General features: G+C 36.5%; 1 long non-coding RNA gene across 2 annotated transcripts; it reads left to right on the plus strand.

Annotated features, from left to right (window-relative positions):
* Window positions 1-632: 632 nt before the first annotated feature.
* On the plus strand, window positions 633-3,114 carry LOC120003110. 2 transcript variants are annotated; one of them, XR_005469266.1, is made up of 3 exons: window positions 633-1,822; window positions 2,344-2,656; window positions 2,746-3,114. It is a non-coding gene; the product is annotated as an uncharacterized LOC120003110 (long non-coding RNA). The 2 variants fall into 2 exon arrangements; XR_005469265.1 differs by having other exon boundaries at window positions 2,554-2,656.
* The last annotated feature ends 698 nt before the right edge of the window (window positions 3,115-3,812 follow it).

Here is a 3,812-nt window from a genome sequence, read left to right on the forward strand (position 1 = left end):
ATGGAGATTCATCTACTTCCTTTGGTCCTTCCAGCTTCCAGATGTTTTATTTAACACACATTCCCAGAGTTGTTTCAAACAAAACAAAAGCACTTGCACAGGAGGTACAATTAATGTATATTGAATTTTACTTTCTCAAAATTGTAGAGTTATATCATTCGCCATGGTTAACAAGTTAATTAGACTCTATTTGGACTGCAGATGGCTGGTAGGATCCTTGTTTTGCAGCCGTCATCACATGTTGCCTTCACCGAAGGGTGCAAATTACATAAGACATAGCTCTGAAATAAAAAGAAAAAAGGACCATGAGGCTTTGAGTTAATATGAATATCCGATGAGAACATAATTCAACCATGATGAAGCTCCTCAGGATCTTTGGTGTTCTTTACTTGTTCAGGTTTTTCATATAGTTGCTGAATGTCTCATTACTGAATTCCTCATTCTCTGCATGTTATTTTGCTGAATATGAAATTTTGAGTAATTATTGAGCGGTGAATTCTTGAGTTTGTTCTTTCTTAATGATATTTGAAATTGCATCTTAATTAGTCAGCGCTAAGTTCCTTCGAGGCAACATATTCGATCTTTTTTTGTTGGAGATTGATGCCTACGTTGTTTTCTTCCAGGATGCATTGTTTTTGACTGAATTCGAGTTGATGGCGGTGTTAAATGTGAGATTCGTTGAAGTAACATCTGCAATTTCGCGCTTCAGTGAAATCAACTGTCCGGCACATCAAACGGTAAACCTAACCCTAACCCTAAAACTTGATTACTTAAATTTCTTTGAAAACGTTAGATGATACGGTTTGCTATGTTGATAATAAGCATTCCCAACTGATTGGGCCAACTTGGATTGAAGCCCAATCGAGATCATTTTATTTGAGCCTAATCCAAGCCCTAGAGTTCTCGACCCGCTTAGGATTTTTATAAATTTTATTACTTGCATGAGGACAAAACGTCGTTTTTTTTCCCTCTAACCAAACAGGCCACAAAATTAGGGTTTTTATTCGGCGGGAAAAAGACTCGTCGAACAAAACGGAGAAGAGCGGGAGAGGGAAAGGAAGAGAGAGAACGAGAGAGAAACTTATAGTAATGGAGAACAGGCTAATCAACGAGATGGACTGTCCAAGCCGATGGCAAATATATTCGCCACGTGTAACATCAGAACGGCCAAGGGAACCTCTAGTCCCGTCCTCTGTTCAATTTCAAACCTCACTGCTATGTTCTGTTATGATAATGAGCTGTTTGGATCTTGATAATTTATAGTCTGCAAGTGCCTTCTCGTGAAACTCCTCCTCTTACCCAACTGTGCCAAACGAGATAATTTTAAAATGCCTCATCAATATTTGGAGTAATAAGCAGTTATTTGATGTTATTCTTTGGATGGAAACAATTCTTTGATCTTGGCGAGAGATTGATGCTTGCTTGTTTTTCTTCTAGGATGTACTGTCTTTGATGGAATTTGATTTGATGAACTCGTTAGATGTGAGGTTTTCAGATGTCACATTTGCCATTGCGCATGTCAGTGAGATTACCTATGCATCATATCAAACTGCAACCCTAAGACCATTTTTACTTTAATTTCTTTGAAAGCATTCCATGTCAGGACCATGATTTCTATTTGGCCAGTGCCTATACGTTCTCAGAAGCTGATTTTGGTTGTGTTTTCTATGCACTATCGCTAACGGAGGACCAAATTCGACATGAGCTCTTTTCAGACCATCTCCCCACTAATCTGAGAGGGTTAGATGAGGCCTTATGTGGAGGAGTTCCGTTTGGTGTTTTGACTGAGCTGGTTGGTCCAGCTGGAATCTGCAAAACACAGGTATAAGTTAACTGCTATGTTATTCCTTTGAAAATCTATGATTACATTCAATTTAGGGTTGATTTAGGAATTTTAACTTTCTCATGCCCATAGATGCTAAATGAATATTCACGCCTCTCATTTATTTTACTGAAGGCAAATTTCTTGAGCAATCAGTTAATTTTATTTGTGGGAGCTTATTCTGACTAATAATTGAATGCCTCATTGATTATATCTAAGAGTTCAATTCCCTTTAAATCACAATTTGAATTCTAATAACAGCAACACTAAAATCTGCCTATGTAAGATGAACTCTGGTAAAAATGTAGTGTGTCAGTGTTTGATATATTTAGTTTTAAATACCAGTGCATGGAGACGCAGTTGATTCATCTACTGTCCTGCTTCCTTTGGTCCTTCCAGCTTCCAGATGTTTCATTTAACACACATTCTGTATTGTTTCACAAATATACTCAACATTCGTAAATCTTAAATTTCATCCATTTTCCTCATAAATAAGGATACCATTATTCTCTTTTTTGTAGGACATACTTGTTTGTACAAGCTGAATGCTTTACACACATCACTCTATGTTTGGGATTTGTTCGATTCTTGTTGTTACAGAAGTACTTTTGCAGATAAAGGTACTTCCGTAACAACAAGTAGCAACAATATGAGAATCTCTTCTTGTGGAATCCTCTAATGTTTCACTCATCTTGTTAACTGCACATGGTAAAGACATTTCACTTTGACAGCCAAGCAGAACAGATTGGTGTACCTTGTGAAGGAAACTGGCAGAGTTCAGAGCTCTGAGATCTCACTTGGTTTGTTACAACAACAGGAATATGTGAAAATTCAGTAAGTGACCTAGGATGTTCAGAACAAAAATGAATTGCATATGGAGTTTAAACTCTTACATTTTTATCGTGTCTATGAAATAATTGCAGGACATAATGACATTTTAAGGCTGCACAAGGACAGTTTGCAGTAATCAATCAGGATTAAGGGTGCAGTCCTCAAAATGAAGGCATGTTACTTCACGTTGGTACCTCAACTTCTTACTTTATCGTTTTTACTGTTTGGGAGAGCACGATTTGCAAATTGCAATTGGTATTCACTGGTAATCACTACAATTATATTCTATTTATATGTTTCTTGTTCAGCAGTATAACTCAGCCGATGGGAATAGTCCCATGGTCCACATTCTTTCCATATCCAAAATCATGTGTGTATATATATATCAGAAATTGGTATCAAACGTGTAAAACATTCTTGAAATACATTGAATAACGAATGATACAAGGATATTGCTAAAACCTACTCCTTGACCTGATGCTTTTCCAAAAAACCTTAAACAGGACATTGTTCTATAGTGTGCACACTATGCATGAATTTGTTCGAAATGTAATTATGATGTATGGTTATGAGTGTTGGGCTATCAAGAGACAATATATCCAAACTTTTGGATATAGGCTTAGATGATGATGATAATGATGTAATTATTAGTGACAGTGAAACTGCCTAGGCCAGTAGGCCCTGGCAGTTTGAATTGGAAATTCTTGTACAATGTTAGCAGGAAGATTCTATTTGTTTATTAGTTGGGCTGATGGTAGTAAGAGATACAAGGATATTGCTTCATTTTATCTATTAGTGTTCAAATAGATTGGCTACATCTATTAAAAATTTAGGTGGAATGGCCTTTCGTAAGAGGATAGAAAAGGTATATAGGACGGTGCTAGAAGTAAACAGAAAAGCAAATGCAGTTGTTGGTTGCAAGCCATTTTTGGATATTGAAATTTAGGATGAAATTTTCTTGCAGATTAGCTAGGTTGTCTATGAAGATATCAGTAATTAAACGAGTCTGTAAAGAAGACAATTTTGATGAAAGTAGAGGTTTCTTGAGCAAGAAACGTCCCTTGGGGATAAGCAGAATAAAATTTTTAGGACCAGAGAGAAAAATGGTATTTGGTTTGCTGAAATATATGTTGCTTTTGCTCTCTTTAGTTTGTCAAAT

The sequence above is a fragment of the Tripterygium wilfordii genome, chromosome 7, assembly GCF_013401445.1.
Source record: "Tripterygium wilfordii isolate XIE 37 chromosome 7, ASM1340144v1, whole genome shotgun sequence".
NCBI lineage: Eukaryota > Viridiplantae > Streptophyta > Magnoliopsida > Celastrales > Celastraceae > Tripterygium > Tripterygium wilfordii.